This window comes from Pezoporus flaviventris, unplaced genomic scaffold, assembly GCF_033815535.1.
Source record: "Pezoporus flaviventris isolate CSIRO_AGI_PZ_B2104156 unplaced genomic scaffold, CSIRO_AGI_Pfla_v1 ptg000073l, whole genome shotgun sequence".
Lineage (NCBI taxonomy): Eukaryota > Metazoa > Chordata > Aves > Psittaciformes > Psittacidae > Pezoporus > Pezoporus flaviventris.
In genome coordinates this window covers 3,320,882-3,341,714 of record NW_026892621.1, presented here as the reverse complement: position 1 = coordinate 3,341,714, position 20,833 = coordinate 3,320,882, and the positions used below count along the sequence as shown (strand labels likewise).

Genomic DNA, 20,833 nt, shown 5'->3' with positions numbered 1-20,833 from the left:
CCGTCTTACGTGCCAGAGTTTTTGTAGGCTTAGGGGGTTTTAGCAGGATAGGGGAGAGGGCAGCAGCTGCATTTCCTATCAGACCTGCACTCCTAAAATCTATTCAGCAACAGGGTGTTAATCATTACTTCATAATCACTTGATTCCTACAGCTTTAGTACAGTAAACAAGGTAGCTGTGCACTAGATGCTACACAAGACCTTAGCAATCAGCAGCAGCTTTCGGATTCAGTAGAGCTCAGCTAGGAAAGTTCACCTAAAGAATAAGGTGAAAGTCAATACGTTTGGTAATCTGGATGACTCTCTGCAGAATGACAGCACCAGCTTCCCTGGCTTTCACCTGTGTCCATTATCCAGCCCCTTAAACTCTACCTTGTCCAGAAAAAGCCTAAGTTGAAAAGACACCACCCTATAAACTCAGTCCCTGCCTTTATTGAATTTAGCACCGTTTTGACATTGACGATCCCTGGGTGCCATGCAACACACCTACAAACATCAACATCATAGCACTACAGAGTCAGCACATTCCTGAGCACTTCAAGCCAGCCTGCTGCATTGAGACATTCATACATGTGCCCATAGTTAGAACCTAAGTATTTCTTCAAAACTGTGATAGTACCAGATAGACAAGTGACAATCCACAACTGCGCCACAGCTACATGCCCACCGAGTACCAGATGACCACCTTGTGATGGTGACAAGCCATTTCCGGCTGGGTGCATTACGTAGACCAAAATCAAAGTTACAATTGACATTTAACTCCAGACTGTTCACTTTGTCCGAAACCGAAGCACTTCCTAACCCAAGCAGTCATCTCGAACAGCATCAAAAGAGAGCAGGAGCATAACTGACAGTAGGAAAACATAAGAACTGAGGAGTATACACACACACTTTAAATATACATTCACAAGCACACATTGTGACGTACTGTATTTATGTGTATACATAGGCAGGCACATGCGAGCCTAACTTGGGCCATGGACACCCGGCAGAAGGTCCCACTGACACAACAGCCATACACGAAAGGACCATAGGGCACAAGAAGCACTGCTCAAACTGGGTTCAGGGGAAGGGCGTAGCCAAACTGGTGGATAACTGACAGCACACTGGCATCAGGTTTCACTCAGCTGGGAGTCTCACTAATATTCAAGGCAATGCCTAATGCCAAGTTTAGTTCATTTACTAAATTCAACATATATTTTGTATTTAAAAAGACTAAGGGTTTCCCACAAGAATTATTACACAATCCCAGAAAATGTTAAAGGGTTACAAAAGAAATGACATACTAATGGCTTTAAGCATATCAGAGTGTAGTGCCACTAGTCCCTTATTACGTTTAGGTGGTCTAAAAGGAAACACTCTATGCATGACAAAGCAGGCATCTTGGCTCTAAACAGGCACCCCAGATGATGTCGCAGTTTGTCCTGGCTGTACAAAAAAACCCCAAACCCAGAACCCCAGAGAAGCTGATCCTGGTTTTTGAATTGGCAATAAACCCAGGTACTCAGCTGGGATGCGGTGGCAGGATCTAAGACCAGAAACAGGAAATAGTAGTCAAGAATAAACGGAATGGATATCTGAGCACCACATTTGAGATAACCCACACCAATGAACAGTCACATAACCCTGCAAATAACGCCCAGAGGGCGCAACAGCCTCGCATTTCTATGTCCTCTGATGCATTTTTGACCAATAACACCTCTTCCTCAAGATAAGTATTTTCTTAGAGCAGACACAGAAAACCTCACTAACAGTTCCTAAAGTTCTGATACTTTAAAGGGAGATTTAGACAACACCCAGAAATTCAGACAGCATGAGGTAGGTATGAAACAACATACACAATCTCCAAAAAGCTTGCAAGATCAGTAATTCCACAATATCTTCTTTAGCAGAAGTTTTCCAGCCAGATACCTTGCAGTAAGTCTTAGGTGTCAACAGCATGGGGTTGTTTTGCTGTTGAGGTGTGGGACTTTTAATAGTTGCCAGAATGTTGTGTTCTGACAAACTTCTCACAGTGAAGAGATCCTAAAGCAGAGTATGAGCATCTCTTGAAATCACAAGCCAGGGCTCACCTGCAATGAAGCAGTGCTTCTCCAAGTAGACCACTGATAAACCTTTGCTGGTTTATGCTGGTGAGGATCTGGGCTACTGGGACAATAACTAGAATTTCTCTGCTATTATTCCAGGACACAGAAAAATCTGGCTGCAAATTATAGCAAAACCAGTCCTGCTCCATTAATTTTTATGCAAGATTGCAGACAACTGCAGGAGCCCACTAGTGCCATGCTAACCTGGCAGATGTTGCCATTCTCAAAAGTGTGATTTTCATATATTTAAAGGAAAAAGGAGCACAACCCCTCTGAAAAACAGAACCCCGTGGTCCTGCTCAGGCAGAATTCTCCCCAGATTAAGACCTGCGTGTTTCATCTTGTCCAAGCCTGGTGAAATGGCCAATGCTGCACCCATCCTCTTCCCTATCAGTGACTGTGATATTCCTTAATTGCAATATTTTGCACAGTTATGCCATTGATTAAGTTCATCCCCACCAAGCTGGTACAAAAATGAACTTTTCAGTGACATACCAACAACAGCCATGAAGAGGTACACTGTGGAAATGTGGTACTGTGCAGCCAGCCAGGTGACAAGCCACCATACGAAACATTATAAAGATGAAATTTCTTTTTCCTAAGGCCTTCCTTCAATTGTCACTCTTAACTCAGGGCACTCACCCATAATGCCTCAGTTCCAATACTTTTTAACTCACATTAACACAACAGTTAGGACACTGGCAGCTCAATAGGGAAAGGCTGTGAACCTAACAACACTCTCAAGCAGCTCTGACCCCTTCTTCTCCCCTCCTATGCAAAAGTCAACTCCTCTCACACTAACAAAATCCCTCTGGATTTAGCCCAGCTGATAAGCTTCTCTCGCTTGTGAAGTGAAACACACAGCACAAAGAACAAAGTTTATGAGGAATTCAAGAACTCTTGCAATCAATATGCAGCACAGATCTCTGCACTACAGCAGTTACATTATCTTGTGTGGCACATGCACTGTTCCCATGGCAACCAGCATCCTTCATCCAACTCCATTATTACAGCTATTTGAGGCTTTCAGAATCTCTGGTGTCCAAGCCATGGCTCAGAGCTACTTTGTGCTAATAAGCCTCAAGAACAGACACAAGAAGAGGAGAAAATACAGCAAACTGGGTTTTGCTCCTCTATAAGCATCATGGAAAGCAAAAGGTGGCATGGGAAATACAAGTCAATCAGCTAAGGGGAAGTGACTCTTATATAACTGCCTTCATTAAGGGAGACGAACATAGTGCACATTCACCGCAGCATTTGCACTCCAGCACAGTTAACAGTCACCTCACCCAGTTTGCTGATGAAGAATGACTTTGTATTAGCTATGAGGAAACAAAAAATCTTACTGTACATTTATTGCAGTATCGATTCCTCCATCGCTAATACCAAATATATCTTGATCTCTTAAAAGGACTGAGTTTGTAACTATCTGCAGAACTGTTCAAGAAGATGATTTGATTGTGATCTTTTTATCATGCCTGATATTTAAACTTTAAAGGGTGATTATCAAAACCTATAATCTTCATAGAATAATCTATACTTTGTTTATATAAATTGTCCCCAGATACATTAAGTAAGCTTTTTCTATCAATATCACCACTTTTTTTTCCCCTAGCATTTAAGCATTTCCACATCAAAGCATTACAGCAACTTCATTATGCTTTGCACGGCTTAATACAAAGTTTCTCTTGGTCACCAACCAGGGAATTTCAGGCAGAAAATAAATAACCTAATTTATTAAAGCGACCCTTGACAAATCATCCCTAAGTTGCTAGCTAGAGGTTTTATCCCTGTGCAGTACACATGGGTCAGTAGGAACAGAAATGCTTTGAAGTTGGAGGGTTTGAAGGCTCTTAAAAAGAAACGCTAGAATAAAGAAAGAAGGCCCTACACTAGAAAATGCCCTTACGACTGACAGAGGAGACTGACAGGCTGCTGCATCCAGTTGATCTTTAGCTACACCTAAGCTTCACTGTGCTAAGCACCTGTTCAGAAAGAGCAGTGATTCTTCAAGTGGCTTGAACACCATCAGGTCACCTCATTCAGCATCAGGTCAGGTGTACCCGTTGCTGTTGAAGGCAGGCAAGGTCAAAAGCAAGGTCAGTCTTCAGAATAGATCTGTTGGGGAGATGAGGGAAAGCAGTTGGTGCCATTCTCACAAGCCCCTGTCCATTCACAGAGCATCCAGATCAACAAAGCCAGTTTCACAGAGCCCCTGTGAACAGCTGAAACCACAGGGCTCAGAAAGCTCACTGCCAGAGGAGCCTTTTCCCCCTTCCATTGCCACCACACTCCAGTCCTAGAGCAAGCACTGCATCCCACACTAGCACCCAGGAGAGTCCCAGCAGGTCTTGTTCTTTCAAGTTGGAGAGCAGTGGTGCAGGAAAGAGTAACCAACATTACACTTGGAGTATGATTTTCAAGCCTAGGTGATACAGATTCAAATACTAGGTTCTACAGAAAAGAGATTTAAAAAAAAACACCCCTTCTACTACTGGTAAATGAATGTGCTACACATTGAGGAAAGGCAAATAGAGCATTACATGCTCACAGCTCCTGCATCACCAGGGGTCCGTGGTACTGTTTGTCCCCTGGAAGCCTCCTGACCTGCCCGTGCCCTCACTTGCTGCTGCAACCCACTGTTGCATCGACTCTGTGCCTGGGATCAGTCTCCAGGCTGACTGCCTGTCCAAACAGGTCAACTCACTCCAGGACAGGGAATAAAGCATGATTACCATCTCAGAACACAGCTTCTGTAAGATACAAGTGTCTTTACATCTGAGGCTGAAGACATGCTGCTATTCAGCTCTAGGACAGATTTTGAATTCTGCTCGTGTTTGACAGCTAGTGAAATCAATGGAATTAAATTCAAGTAATTTTTACTACTTAAGCCCACAAAGAAGCTTAACATACTTAATCATACAGCTTTCTGCTATTAAACAACTTGCGAGAGGAAGAGGAATGAAATTTTCCATCTACATCTTCCCTTTGGAACCTGCATAACAAGTTTGCACCTCTAATATTCACGCTTGTGATACTGAAAAGCTCTGGTTTTGCAGAGAAGATACAGAGGGATGATCCAGGAATGCTTAAACTGCTCTTCCCCTTTTCTGTCCTTCGACCCAGGGATAGCTGCTTATGTCCAGTTCAAATGCAGGTCCTGTATCATGCTCCTCTACGTGACCAGCAAAGGACGCTAAAACAGGACTGCTAGGTGAAGCAAACCAGTAGATGCAGCTGCAGAAGGTGACATTGTGTTACCCTGAAACCCATCTGCTATGCTAGAGAGGATTTGTCACACAAAAGCAGCAAGATCCTTGAGGAGTGATATTCTTTCAGAAATGTTAAAACCCCGTGCAAATAATCCCAGTTAATTTTAATTTCAGAAGGTTAGATAGTCCTCAGAATTTTCTGTAATTGCATATTCCTCAGAATAGACTCCTCGGGTTGCTCTGTAATCAAATCATAATTAAAGCATCTGTGTCATTTTATCTATCCCTTCCTGCTATTTACAGAAGGCAACAAAGATGCAGCATGCAAAATTTCCAGCATCAAGGCTCATCATCAGAGCAATAATAGGGATTTGTGCTCGTGTGACTGTCTGAGTGTCTCCTTGGGCTTTCATTAGCCTTTAAAAACAACTGAGGAAGAGAAGAATACTAAACAGTGCCCCCCTTGTTGTATCCACAACTGGAGGCCATGTTTTATCCCTGTAACACTTGTTTTTCAAACAGCTGCCTCATTTCATCTCAGCTTCACAGGGAAAAGTCTTAGAGTGGGGAAATAGCTGATGCAGTCTGAAATGAAGAGGTACGTTAAACAGCAGTATCACCTCAATGGAGAAAAATCTCTGAGCGCTGTGTCAGTTGTCAGACTGAGTCTCCAATCCATTTCAGCCAAACAACAAAAGAATAACCAACAAGCAACTGTGCTCCCCTGAGCTGTAGCACAGAACACCAAATTAACTAGCTCTAGGGCTCAGCCTGGTGAAGAGCTGAGGGAGCTACCTGCAAGGGAATGTCACAAGGTACATTCCACTGTCCCACTCCCCTCCAACACACACTGCTTGAAGTGATGAAAACACTGAGCAAACTTCTCTGGGAAAACAGTTTGCATCTTGGGCTTAGTTTTATACATTTTACTTCAGAGGGAGGGAAAAACAAAATGCAGAATTTCTTGCACAAGCAGAATTCAAGCTCAGACTGGGACAATTTCCTTCGGCATTTTGGGTTTGTATTAAAAGGAATACATTAATCCATAACTGAAAGCAGATAGTTTTCACAAGAAAATGTTGTGATGTATTCATTCACCACCGACAGGACTTTTTCTTATTTTCTACCTAGATTTCAGTTTTGTTACACAATTTTGTAAGGTTATGGAATGAATCTCAGCTGTGCAGGCATTGTTCAATAAGCAGTTGATACCAGCTGCATTCCTAAGTACTGATTTTTCACTGTGCACTTTTCATTATAACATCATTCTAATTAAACTTTGAAATAATTGTTATTTTACACAGAAAAGGTTCAATTTGCACAGAGATCATTCCAGGACTGCTTCAGACTAAAATCGGCAATAAGCTTGCTAGAAACATATCACAGCTTTTAAAACAAAGATCAAAACTGGAATAAAATCTAAATTTTTCCAGGTTAAAAAAAATAAAAAATAAAGAAAGAAAATCACACAATTATTCTTAAATAACTTCTATTTTGGGATGATGAAGTCTTTCATAAATGATTTTGAGGGAAAAGTGATTTTTGAATAATCAATACGAAAATATGCTTGATTTAAGTCTGAAATAGAAAGCCTTTTAATACCTAACAGAGTGCTAGCTACTGGTGTGAAAGGCCCACATCTGAATTTGATATTATTTCTTCTAGTCGTTTTCTTTCTTCTCATTGTTTTTTTTGCTGGTGATTTGTTCTTTTATTTTAAAAAGAAACAATAGTAGCACACCGGAATTCCTACAGAGCAGACAAACAGAGGACTTGTGAGACACCAATGTGATAACTTACTGCCCTGCATCAATCACAGCTGAAGTCAAAGGACTTGTGCCTGTTACAGCATGTGGTTTCCCTGTATCCCATGGAGTTTGTCCGTCACTGAACTGTCATTAACACAATAAAAAGCAGAATTATCATCAAGAGTGGCATTTTATGCACATTAAAGTCCGACTAGAGCAGCAACGTGGAAACATCGGAACGTTAATGTGAATGTCCGGGGTCTGTTTCCCTGGGGGAAAGCCAAGGCAGGACCTCTCAAGCTGACATTGTTCCAGCAACGCTTGTGTGAATGGCAGCAGCATTTAGTCCTTGGTTTGCAGATTACATCAACTCTATTGTGGACATGGTCAGCACCTCCTGTGTGCACAAGCTTGCATGTTGCCCAGATCTTGAACAACTAAAATTGTTGCAAAACACTTTAATGCAAAAATTAGGAAACCAATAAAGGGTTTTTTGGAGAGTAGCAGTTTGTTGTTCACGTTACACTGTGTGACTTCCCTTCTTCAAATGCCTGTGTGATGGGAAGGAGAGTACATATACAAATAGTATTTTTTAATGATGTTACTTCCTAGTACCTCAGGGACGAAACCCTCTCTGCATTCTGCAAATAGCAAAGAAGATCCAGATGTAGATCAATCTACCTATCAGGTTACCTTCCAATCTGACTGAATGGAACACATTGCAGATATCCAGCTGCTGGTGTTGCCCTTATAAAAGGAAAAAAAAAAAAAAAAAAAGAGAAAAAAGCTCTAATAATCCACTTGGTATGTCATTCTATTCTCACACAAAGCTTGTGATAAAAGCAGAAGCTGGGGCTGAAACACTGGTTTATCCTCCTACAATCAAAGGACATGGTTCTGGAAACAGGGGCACAAAATATCTGTCACTAAAAGCAATGAAGCCAGTCAATTGTGGGGGCTTTAAGCCAGATATCAGATAATTCACCCAGGATATGAATGCTGCTTAGTCTTGAGGTAAATAACAAAAATCTCAAGGCTACATTTCTTATTGCTGTTTGTACAACAAAGACTTCATTGCCTTGTCTGCTGCTTTTTAAGCAAGATCTGTCATGACTGTGAAAGCATTTGCAACCTTCCTCCACTTGGCCAAGTCGCCTGTTCAAAGAGGTCAGGACTGCAGCATCAACCTTCCATCACAAGCATTCAGACAGGCTCTGAGGTGCACTGCTTTCAGCATTTTATGTAACCAAATGTGTCACCATATTAAAAGCACAACCATGCAAATATCACAGATGACCGTCTAACGTGCAGTTGAAAGGCACAGATATAACCCCAAGTCCAAATTCATTTTTCGTTTCCAACATCCAAAGCAAGCATGAGTTAGAAGAAATCATGGTAAGCAGCAAATCCTAAGATAACTTGAAAAGAAATTGTCACCAAGGATTCTCTTCAGAGATAATATTTTTTTTCCAAATCACTCGTTCGTAGTTGAGTCATCCCAGAAAGCATCTAAAGCTTGTGGAAATTTGTCACTGCATGTAGCATAATGAGTGCAGAATTCTTGCAGATTATTTACAATTTTCCTTTATGCATCTGTGGCTTCAATTGCACTTAATGCACTTACACCATGAACAGATTCAAATACACAGTTAAAAACATCTTTCCCCACCACCTTCCTACTTGTTCCCTGTTCAATTAGTATTCTGTTACACCTAATAGTGCCATCAATGCTGCAGTACTTTATCAGTAATAGAAGCATCACATCAGCAGTCAGTATCTTCAGTAAATGCATTACCCACCAACTCCTCCACCCCAACAAATCCTTTACTTTTGAAACACGCTTTAGGAGCCCATGATACTCATGGCTCAAGTGAGATTGGTGTATGCAGCCTCCGAATGCTACTAGACTTGGCTTTCAACTTTACCACACAAAACTATGTGTTCAATAAAGCAGATATGACAATTGCCTCAATTTCTCCCTTTTTCACATGCATATGAAACAGTAAGATTTAGGCACCTAAAACACACACAGCCCTACCCTAGAATATTTCAACTCACGGGGTATGAAGTGAGTCATGATCACAGAACAGCTATTTATCATGAAAACAACTGCCTCCATTTTTTTTTACCCATGCTATATGAACACATATAATACAAAATAAACTGTAAAATCTAGCAGCTCATGCTGACCATCACCAAATGACATCATTTGTGCCTTCTACCTCAGAAGAAACAAAAAACGTTGTTTTCTTATACATTCTATAAACTCTAAAAAATTAGAGGAGTTCCCTATGATGCCAGTGTTGATATTAAAATGCTTCAAGCTTACCACTAGTTAAATTATGCTACTAGAAAAAAAGTAAGTAATGACATACCGAGCTATCAATGCTTACCACAGTATTAACGTGGCAACTCCTGATAAAATTTCATCCATCTAATATTAGGATTAAAATTTATTCTGGCAACTGAAGGAAGGCATCAGCATATGTTTTCTCTGGTCCCCCGCCCCACCTAAAGTATTTAGATTCACACACATTAAGTGGCTTGATCCTCAACAGTGCTGAAGTGTCTTTGAAATTCAAGTCATTTTTGCACCTCCAGGCAAATTCAGTAACTCCAGGTGTTAAATCACTGCCCTTCATATCTAGATCTCCACATTTAAAACATAAGGTGCTAAATTCCTCAGATTTTGGAGAGGCCAGGATCAGCCACTGCCCCTTTAATGTTCCACCTCATCTCCAAAAGGAATGTCTTTTTACTAGAGCTCAATGTGATTCACTGGAATTTGCCAGGCAGGTCAGGAAATCCCCTGAAGCAGAGGAAGAATATTAAAGAGATGGGACATGTATATCAAATCTCATTACTGTTCTCTTATGAGAATCAATCAAGTGAAAGGACACGATGATGTCATTATGACATCATTTACTTTGGGATTAGAAATTCATAGCTACTTAGCAACTGAAGCTGTCCAATACATAAGTAAGAGATCCAGTGGAAGATGTTATCACCTGACCCACTTACTGCAAGAGAAATATTTGTCAATTCTTGTTTCAAGAATTTGTAAGACATACCAGAACTTAAGAACCCCACCATTTCAAGGGCAGAATATTAGAAATACAGCATTTTCTGCCTTTTTAATTAACATTCAGGTGTAATTTTTACCCCATAACAGCCAATACCCGCGTTCCCATCTTCCTTTTCACCTTCTCCTAGAACTAAACCCTAAACATGCCAACAGAAAAAGCTTGTGCTAAACAGACTTGGTTATTTTAAGAACTACAATCTCCATCAGAAACTAAGACCTCGTACAGTTAAGGAGCTCCAACATAATTGTGTGAAAAGCAGAGCTTAGAAAGCAGGTTTATTTCAATAAGCTGAAAACATCCAGCCGAGATGCTCCGGGATCTGTGAGAAATTCCAAAGAAAATACAAAATAAAGAGCTTTGTGCGTGGAAAGAGAATTGGTCACGCTACTTTTGAGGCTATTTCTGGGACCTGAAAAGGGTTTGATGCCCGCAATCTATGCCTGACCTGATTTCCTTCGAAGTTCACTCCCCTCTGCTGAAAACACCGTTTAGACGAGTTCTAAAGCAAAGATAAAACGTGAACCGAAATCATAACTAAGTCTTTAAATCCGTTCTCAATCTCCTACAAACAGCACTAGCTTGGCACTTGGGGTTTTCAAACCCGTGCTCCGCTACCAGCTCAGAGTACAGCAACACATTTTAGCATCAAACGAAAGGAAACGAAACACTCCATCTCCTGGACATAACTTTTATTAGAACGGGGCTGGGTGAGATTTCCAATGAATCGAAACACCTCCGCTGAGGGCAATGCAGGGCGCTGAAGGACGCCGCTGCAGGCGGGCTCCGCCGGCACGCCGCGGCTCTGCCTTCCCTTCCGTTGCCCGCCGACCCGAGCCTCACGGGCAGGGGGGAGCTCAGCACCCCTCAGGGCTCCGGGAGCTGAGCCCGGCGCCGGCACCGCCCGCAACAGGCCGTTTCCCGGGCCGTTTACCTCAGCGGCTCCGCGGGGCCGCCTCGCCTCGCCTCACTTCACCTCACGTCCCCTCTCCTCTCCCCACAGGGCTTCACCGCCCTCCGAGGAGACGGCGCCTCAACCTCCTTCCCCCGAGGGCGGCCGTGGTGCCGCGGTCTCACCGGCAGCAGCCCGCCCGCGGGGCTCCGCGGGATCCCCCCCGCCGGCTCGGTTCGCCTCGCCTCAGGGTGCCGCGGAGCGGGCACGGAGCGAAGCTGGCGCTCAAACGCGCGCACCCTACCTGCTGCCGCGGCGGAGGAACGGGAGGCAAGAGGACGGGAGGCAGGAGAGGAGACACCGCCGCCGCGCACCGACCCGTCCCACTGCACCGGCGCTGCCCGCCCCGGCCGATAGTAATGTTCATTTAAAGCTCGGCGCCCGCCGCTCCGCCGCGCCCTCCCCACGCAGCAGCGGCCGCGGCCCGCCCCGCCGCGCCCCGCCCACAGCCCGCCCCTGAGGAGACGGCCCGGCCCCGGCAGCTGGGGCCCGGCTCGCCTCGGCTCGGCTCGGTTGGCCGCGGGTCCGGGCTCACCGGTTTAGCCCCTTGCCTCTAGTCCCGGGCCCTGCTGCGAAGAGGTGCGCGGGTCGGGAAGGCCGGGCCCGTGCCGGAGATCCGCTTCGTTGAGCCGCGGTTCGGTGGCCGCTGGTTGCCTTGAGGCCCAAGCTGTCAAAAGTGGAACAAAGAAGTTAAGAACGGCGAGCCTGAGAGCTGCTGGGGAGGATCACGGGTTTCTGGCAGTGTGTGTTTCCAAGTGGGACATGGCTTCAAGCAGGGCGGTTAGATCTGTGTTTTGAAAGCGCTGGGACACAGATACATTCCCAAACTCCCTCAAAATGTCCGCATGTCAGAAACGGCCAGAATCGCCCCATTTCCAGGATCCTTTGGGATCTGGTGTTTTCTCAGTGTAAGGTTTGCAGTCAGAAACCCCTGGCCACGGCTCTCCAGGAGACACCTTCCCAGCCGGGGTTAGCTCACTGCTGTGGTGGCACACTGGAGCAACAACAGAGCAGGTCACACAGTGCCTCACAATTACAGCCACGTCCCAGGCACCAAGGAACACGAACAGGTAGAAGAAAACACAGCGGTGCCTTCGACTATCCAAGTGATGCGATGGAGTGAGTGAATGGCAGTGACAGCTGGCCAGAGGTCTGAACCAAAGCAACTCCTTCTTGAGGGTTTTCCAAGGTAAGCTGGTTTCTCTTGTGGATTAAAGTAGCCATCACTGCAGTCGAAGAATCAACCCCTTGTCTTGACCTGTATGTTTCACTGCATTAAAACACAGCCTTGGTTGCTTAGATGAAGAAGCACTCACATCTCTACCAATATCTCTTATGATACACAAAATTGGTAACAAAACCAGCAACATCCACTGCACTGCCATGCATTTGTTGAGTGGAGACCAGCCTCCTCCTTTTCCTCCCACGAAGGTCTGCTGAGGTTTTTTGGTATTCACCCCATCAGTTAATTGTGAACCCACCCCAAATGTTTCTCTATCATCTTCTCAAAGTCTGCATTGCTGTATGTGAACTTAAGGATGACATGTGAACTAGTGTTTAATGCATGATAATCATACAACAACAGAAATGCAAACATGAAACTTATTACCAGGACATGCAGATAGCATACATCTCATGAAATTGGCTAAGTACCATTTTGAAACCCAGCTAGTTGTGCAGGGATTGCCAGATTGCTCAAAATCGTCAATGACTTGCTTGTGAGTTTTCATGTAGAAAATATGTTAACAGAGATTAACTCTGTTGCCCATTAATTACAAGGAGTATTTATGCTGAGACAGATAACTGGATTGTCCTGTAATACACCATAATAATCAAGATTTTTCTTTGCCCATGTGGCTTGAAAAGGTGATAGCTAATGATATCCTGTCTTGTTCATACAGTGGCAATGAATGACTACTGCTTTGGCACCTCTACTGTTATTTCAGGATTATAGATTTTGCTACTGATTAGCTCCTGATTAGCCCTTGTCTTCATCATAGTCCTATTGTCCTTGTGTTTCTGCCAAGTATTGGTTTGGATTGGCTTGACATTTTTAAAATACAGGATATATTCGGTTGTTTAGACCTGCTCTCAAAGTATTACTGAATGTTCACTTCACTTGAGGATGCATCTTAAACTGGAGCGCTAAGGAGGCTCAAGGGACACCTTCTCACTCTACAACCACCTGAAAGGAGGTTGTAGCAAGGTGGGGTCAGTCTCTTCTCCCAAGTTACAAGTGGTACAAGAGGAAACGGCCTCAAATTGTGTCCAGGGGGGTAAGGACTGGAGATTAGGAGCAACTTCTTCACTGAAGCATTGTCAAGCACAGGAACAGGCTGTCGAGGGCAGTGGTGGAGGTATTTAAAAGATGTACAGGTGTGGCAGTTAGGGACATGGTTTAGTGCTGGACTTGGCAGCGCTGGGTTAACAGCTGGAATTGATCTTAAGGGTCTTTTCCAACCTAAATGATACGTTCTTGTGAATTGGTGCTGTAGTATCACAGAACCAAAATGCCAGCCCATATTGCCTTCCTTCTGCCTTCCTTCCCAGTCTTCCCACCTACAGCTTTTTCCTGACTGTATCCCGTGAAAGGAAGTGTGTGATTTATTTTGGAGGCAGTGTCATAATCTCTAACTATTTGAGGTTTAACTGCTAGGAGAGCTGTGACATGGTACAGTGGAAAGGTCTGTTTAAAATTGGATGTCACACTACAGTTCATTGACTTGAAAAAGATCTGTTGCTCTTCCATCATAACTCAAAGGCTTGGGAGGGCTGCGTTATACTGGCTTACAAGGCAGGTGAACATGTCCAAACTAACTGCAGGCTGAAAGCAAGGACAATACAGCATGGTTTTCAGCACAAGCAGCACAAGCTTGTGGTGCTCTTGACACTTACACTACTCGTGGTACCTACATGTGAAGGTTCCTTCCTGTTCACTGAACTTTCTGAGTATCTGATTTGTAATGCTGTTGTATGCTGCTGAATTCCTTAAAAACATCTAAGAAAAGGGAGCTCCTGTTCAAAAAAACTCTTGTAGGGGAGGAAAACTACGGTTTCCCGAGTTTCCCCTGTGATTATTTATAAATGTGCTAGGCTTTGCCTGCTGTGTTGGCAAGCTGATGACTCAGAAGCACATATTTAGGGGAATCTGTTGAATGTATGGTTCCTGGATGCACAGACCTGCCTCTCTTGGGGTGTCACTGTGCGCTGACTCCCCTGAGGGTGTATTGCTAACGCAGGCATCTCTGGCAGAAAGATAGGGTGTAAGTTTGGAGCAGACCCACTGCTTAATTGGGTCTGTGAAAAGACCTGAGATTCCTATGTGAGACAAGCTTGTCAATGGGACTGAGCTGTCACTTCCAGGAATTTAGTGTAACTTGACTGATCTGGAGAGTCTGACAATGTGCAGGGAACAAATGCTACGGAGGCACTGTCTTAGCAATCTAAGAAGGGTGATCTTAGGGGTTTGAGTGTTGAAACCCTAAATGTGATAGTTCAGTTGAGGAAACTGAAAAGGAGTGTTAACTGGAAGCTGTTACTTGCAGGCCTGAAGGAAGAAGACAGTTGCACTGATAAGTACAAAGCAACTTAGTATTCTGTACTCTTAGTACTCTTAGTACTCTGGCAGGTTTAAGAATTATTGCTGTCACTGTGTTTGCACCAGTTTTAATACTAATAAATCTTACAAGCTACACTGCTGTATTTTTAATGCTATTCTAGATCACACGATATAAAGGCTATCATCACTAGATTTGTCAACTTCTTAAACTATTCCAGAGTGTAATCTTTCCAAAAGGTAGCTGCTTTTTTGTCAAAAGGAAAATACAGCCCTGTGGTCGATGTTGGTTGGGTTTTGGTGGTTTTGTTTGGGGTTTCTCTTTGCTTTTTGTTCTTGTGATACTGCAGCTTTTAATGGTTGATACCAGGTAGGAATTAACTCACAGCCAATAAAGATCACGTGCTGAGCAATGTACCACACTCAAGCACCATACCGTGCAGTAGCAATTAGCCTTTGCTGCCAAGAATTTCCTAAGCTGTCAAGGTTTTTGGTCATTACCCTTGTGGTTATAAGTCATCAGATCTCAGAAGCTCAGCAAGGTTATGTCTAGCCAGGACTCAGATAATAAATGTCACCACACAGATGCTGTACAGTGTGTCAGTACTGAGCAGAAGGGTGCTTGTATGGAGTGTTGGAAATAGATCAGTGGAATCTTAAGGTTCTGGGTAGCATTTTTAGTGCAAGATCCCATAACATTCTCTGTGTACTAGCTAAGTACAGACTAGGACAGGCTAACATTTCCCTCACCGGGTCTCTATCTGAGTAATACTTACTAAGCATTCCCCAGTGATTCAGTTAGCTTTTTCAGAGTCCTTTCTTCTTGCCCTCCCTTTTTTTAGTGCACAGAGCACTGTGTTCTGATGAGCAGGTGCTATGTTCCTTCTTGGAAGCGGCCGCACTGCAAAGGTTAAAGGATATCCACCCTCATTTGAACTCGATTGCATGAGTATAATTAAACACAGCATTTGGCCAACTTTTTATCAAGAGCTCTTGGAGCCTTTGGGATGAAATATGCTATTATGATTATAATTTGCTATTAATTATCTGTTGATTAAAACCAGCAGGAATGTGTGTCACTACTAAAACTATCCATATCTCCCTTTTCATGGGGTCAAACAGCAATGAAAATTTTACATTGCATTGGCAGATTTGGTGTAGTTTGGAAGTATTTAGCTGTTACATTTTAATGTAAGCTCCTTACCCCTTCAAGCATAAAGCTGGGAAAAGAAAAGGTCTTTCTGACATTTTTCAGTAAGTTGCTTCCTCAGCTGCAATGCATTTCTGACCTGCCAAGTCAGTATAGGCAACTAATGGTCACTGCCCATTTGAAGGATCCTCAAGCACAAACAGTACTGAGACTGACCATCACCACCTCAGCTGTTAAGGTGGCAGTAAGGGATATATCAACCAGAGGTAATAAGGAATTGACTTCGCTATTTTTTAAAGCTGGTTGGCTAAACTTCCACTGTGGAGATTGCTGTCTTGAAGTATCTCCACCAACAGCAACCTCTGTGTTGTGAGTGTTGGCTTTGGGAGGACCAAAAGCAGCTTCTGCAAGCTTAGACAGTTTGGAGCCTGATCCAAAGTACCCTGAACTCACTGGGAAAAAGTTTCTTATTGACTTTCACAATTGTCTTTGGAGCAGGTCCCTGATAATAATTACATTGGAGCCTAGCCATGGTGATTGCTATTAGAGCTAGGATTTGGCCTTGACAGATGATGATAAATAATCTAATGATTATCACAGCACTTATTTTTACATTTCTATAGCATTAAAAGGCATTCATAACATTTTGTTATATTTTTACATCTCAAAGAAAGTTGGCTTGAATTGTCATTTAAAAAATAGCTTACATCTGTCTTGGCTCTCAAGAGCAGTTATTGGATTTTGATAACATCTGGAAGAGAAAGAAGACTATTGCATACAAGGACAGATACTAAGTATAGCAGAGACAAAAGATTTGAGCCTCTCATCACAGCATTCAACTAAAGGAGAAAAGAGACTATAGAGGGTCTTGTATGGCTGAGGAAGTAGCAAAAGCCAGTTTCAACAGGGACAATAGCTGTAAAGATGGTGGCAGTGCCAACACTTCCTCTTCTCCAAAAAAGTTTTCAGAATTTTCTCCTTCAACACACTGTGCTTCAAACCAACAGGGATTGGAGCATTAACTCAAATATGCAGTTGATTGATGTTAGTGAGAGAGATTGGGGTTTAAATGCAATTATTTTCATACTGCAAACCATGTTAAATTGATTTTGGACTAGCTATATTTTTACCTCATCCTAGAGCAGTGTGTTTGGGTGCTTTTCTGGAAAGAACAGCACCTTGCTGTCTAGGAAGACATCTTCTCACACAGAAACATGTTCTCTCGCAGAGCCTTGCTACATGGCGATATTTCACATGGCCCCAGCACCACTGTGCTGCAACAGCACAAATCCTAGGAAGAGAAGCTGGTTCACAGACTATGGATGTGATGGAGCACAGGGTGAACTCATTTCTCTGTGTCCTGGGGGGAAGAGAGCAGTTCCTCAGAGGGGTTTTTCACCTTTCAACTGTTTCTTATCAGTGAACAGCACAAAGGAATTCATGAGACCTTCCAGCTGTCTTCTCCATAGAGGCACACAAAACTTGAAATATATGGTTCACGTAGTACACGTAATACACATTGCTTGAAATACATAGTTTTCTGATTGCAGGGCACTTGTGCCAGGAATTGGCCTTGTACGCACCATTCCAGTCTTTAGCAAATAGTTCTTTTCCTTCTCTTTAAAAAGAAAAATCTTTCAGAACTTATTGCTTCAGACTGTGAGAACTTTAGAAATCTGAAGGACTTTGTACTCAACTCATTGATCATTGCACTCTTGATGGTAACTGGATCTTGTCTGTGGGAAATGAGCTTAGAAATGCACTAAGTCCATTAAGTGAGTTCTTTTATACCACTTAACTAAATCTCATCAGCAGGTTTCTCCTGTGTCTGCCCCTGGTATGTTGCTGCGTTGAGGCAGTGTGACTTGCTGAGCAGGACCTTAAGCTCCACATGTGTAAAGATTGCTTGGTATGGATGAGGTTTGATTTCTTGCTCATACAGATGGGAATTAAACCCTGGAAGGGTGACTCTCTAAGCACAGGATCCATTCTTCACATGCTCTTGAACAGGTTTGAAGGATGCAAGTAGCAACACTTTCCTCTGTCAAGAAGTATGTTGTTCCCTGTGAAAGTAAATTTCTTGTTCTTGTAACACTTGTGTATACCCAAGCCCTCAGTTTACAGTGTACCTTGAAGATAAAGGTATTACTTGTCCAATGCATGACTAGTAGCTGGTAGTGAAATCTGCCTTCAGATTTCACACCTAAAGAAGTTCACTATAGAAAAGAAAACACGTTCTCCTCTCAATCTTTTATTACGATACAGTAAGGCAGGTAATGCAAAATCTTAAATGTAAGGGTTTCCATTTCAGATTAGTTTGCTGAAAGAAGGGGAGCATCACCAAGTACATGTCTAAGCATAGGACCTGATTTTCTGAGCCAAGAACATTTTCTAAGGACTACATTCAAGGGACTGTGGCACTGTTTGGTGGAGTCATGTGAATAAGAGAAGTGAGATGAAACTTTTGTGTTACCAGCTCAGAGGGAATGTTCCAGAAAGTGCAAGATAGCTGAAAGCAGAACAAGAAATGGAGTCTCTGTTGAGATCTGTGTTAGTCAGCAGAACAAAACTTCAATCTTTCTCTTCAAAGACAGACTGCTTCAAGGTAATGTCATCCCCCACTTATGTCCTAACAGGCTACCAACTTAGTCACTCATGTCAGAAGGGTTTAAGAGGAACTTTGAAAAAGGAGTCTTCAAATCTGTGAAAGGGCAATTTTTTTTTCTCCAAAGAACACATATGCTGTGCTGTGAGAACTTGCTGAGGTGAAGAACTGAGTAACATTGAAAGCAATACTAGACATTCATATGAATGATAAAAAGATTTGCAGTTATAAAACAAACATAAAAATATATCTGTTTTGAAAGAAATTTAAACTGTCAGTAATTTAATTCCAGCTTTAAATTTGAATTATCAGAACAAAATCTGCCATCTTCTTCTGGTAATTTAGGATGCTATTTCTGGGGTTGGGATACCCTCATCCATCTGTTAGGCATTAACATCAGTTCAAACATACAGATATTAAAATCTCACTGTGATTTTAGTGTGCCATTTGAGGAGCCTACCAATATTTGGCATTTTCTTCTGGTGCTGGGACTACATTCAGCGCTGTGTTTGTAATGCCTGTTCAGGATAGTTGGGCAAATCAATTAGTTCTAGCTCAATAGTGCAGTATGTTCACTATTTTGATGCTTCTTTGTATTACTCTCTCTCTGTGTGCTTTCCCCTCCAACAGGATGTTCAAATAACTTTGAAAGTCATCTGCAGAATCTGGATTCCCAGCAGCCAGCTATTCCAGTGGTGCTCTGTGGTATGACAGCATGGCCCTTTAAATTACCTCCAGGGTTTTGGTTTTGTCTCTCAATTGATTTGGCTTTCTTCAGTCTTCATACTTAAGGCAATAAACATAAAAGGCAATGGGGACCAATTCCCTAGGAGCAATACCAGCCTATGGCTGCTGGAATGCTGGGAACAGTGCCATGGGAGGTGCTGTGCTTCAGATAAAGCAAAACCAGAGAGCCTAGCTGCTGTGCTGCAAGTGGGTTTTGTTGTTCCTTTTACAAGAGTGAGAACATTAAGCCCCGGTGTTCTGGACATGTTCCATCCTGGATAATAACATGCTGCCTGCCCTCTATTTTCCTTGCAGCTGTAATTGTTCATTTCCTACGGTACTGGTTTTGGCTGAGATAATGTTCTTCATAGTACCTTGTATGATGCTGGTTTCTGGATTTGTGACCAAACCAGTTTTGATAACACAGGGAGATTTTTGTTATTGGTGAACAGCTTTTACACAGCATCAAGCCTTTTCTGTTTCTCACATTGCTGTTCTTACCCTGCCAGCAAGTGCACTGCGGGTGCAGAAGAAGCTGGGAGAGGACACAGCCAGGACTCCAACTGACCCAAGGGATATTTCAGAACATACAGCATCATGCTCAGCAATAAAAGCAAAAGGGAGGGAGAAGGAGGAGGAGTGAAAGACATTCAGAATTAAGGCATTTGTCTTCCCAAGCAACTATTATGCATGAGGAAGCCCCGCTTTCCTGGAAATGGCCAACAACTGCCTACCAAAGGGATACAAGGAATGAATTCCTTATTTTGCTTTCCTTGTGCAGACAGCTGTTGCTTTACCTATGAAACTATCTTAACCCATGATTGGGATTGGTAAACTCCATTGATCCCAGGATAGCAGTACCACAGCACAAGTAACAATTCAGAGTAAGTGAGGGCTGTACGTATTCCACTGTCCCTTCAGAAATTTCTGCTTGATTTGTAGTCAATATTAGCTACAGGAATTTCTGTTGGTTTTTTCTCTCTCCAATATGTGTGATCTCTGTATAAGGAAGTCCCATCAAGCAGGACTGCGGAACACACAACAGAGGTAAAAGCAGATGCTGCGACTTCATTGCAGCTTATGAGAACAGCTGTCCAGTTAATATGGCTCTGAATCTGGGGTTCAGTTTATGTGAGGAAAATCTCTAAGGGAGGAAGTGAACTTCAGCAGCTGGAAATGTATTCTGATTACACTCTGATTAACTTCCTGGGGAGAGGGTGAGACACTATCATTTGGCAAAAATGTGCTCAAGTATTTTTTGTCCTCTTCTGAAGTTCTCAAAGCTGTATCCTTGCAATGACATTCAAGTCCTCCATAATGAAATTTGAGTTTATTTTGGGACCTAACTCTAACCCCAAACCTAATATTTGTATCCCACCAGAAAAACAGTTTATGAACAGCCTGAGTGTTCTACTAATGTTGTTTTCCATTGGCCAAGGGTGCCTGATAAATGGGAGACCCCTTGCAAAAGCAGTTCTAAAATCAATTTTAGCTGGCAGAACAGGAAGGAGAGGGGAAAAGCAATTAAGAAGCTACAAGAGAATTGATTTTCACTGGGAGAATAAGCGGGTATTATGTATTCCTGTTTTGACTTAGGTTCTACTGCTGATAGTGACTGTATGTTCCTATTAGCACAGTGTCCCACATTTTGCTGGTTGATTCAGGTCTATATAAAGTTATTAAAGACTAATTTCATACGTTGAAAAAAAAAACCA

At 42.8% G+C, this 20,833-nt stretch overlaps 1 protein-coding gene across 1 annotated transcript in view; it reads right to left on the bottom strand.

The window, feature by feature from the left end:
- SLC6A1 (solute carrier family 6 member 1) overlaps positions 1-11,416 on the bottom strand; it is a 60,632-nt gene extending 49,216 nt beyond the window's left edge. Inside the window, exon 1 of the mRNA XM_061472924.1 lies at positions 11,326-11,416. The gene's annotated coding sequence lies outside the window, so the exon portion shown is untranslated. The remainder of the gene's footprint in view (positions 1-11,325) is intronic.
- Between the last annotated feature and the right edge of the window lie 9,417 nt (positions 11,417-20,833).